The sequence below is a fragment of the Morone saxatilis genome, unplaced genomic scaffold (genome assembly GCF_004916995.1).
Source record: "Morone saxatilis isolate NCDOM2014 unplaced genomic scaffold, NCSU_SB_2.0 Contig14, whole genome shotgun sequence".
Lineage (NCBI taxonomy): Eukaryota > Metazoa > Chordata > Actinopteri > Moronidae > Morone > Morone saxatilis.
Window position 1 is genome coordinate 2,268,215 of NW_023339696.1, and position 397 is coordinate 2,268,611.

Here is a 397-nt window from a genome sequence, read left to right on the forward strand (position 1 = left end):
ACACCACACTGTAGGAACAAGAAGGGACTTTAAAATATGATACAGTATAGAAAAAATGATTATGACTGAAGAGATTCATGGGATACTCAGTCATCCTCATGTATTTAGCAGAAATAATGATCTTTAGTAAGATATTTTACTAATTATCCATAAGAATGAAAAATGAATGCACCAGATTAGATTCAGCCAATAGGTGGGGGTAGAGCACATGGTACAGAGGTTTTCTCAGAGGCAGGTGGTGATGAAATACATGCCCTTATTCACTCAGAGCAAAACTCATGCAGAAACACATCACAATGTTTTCATTTATGTATGCATTTGGTGCCCTCTTCATCTGGTTTCCAAGTAGGATTATACATTTGAACAGATAATCCAACATTTTATATATATATATATA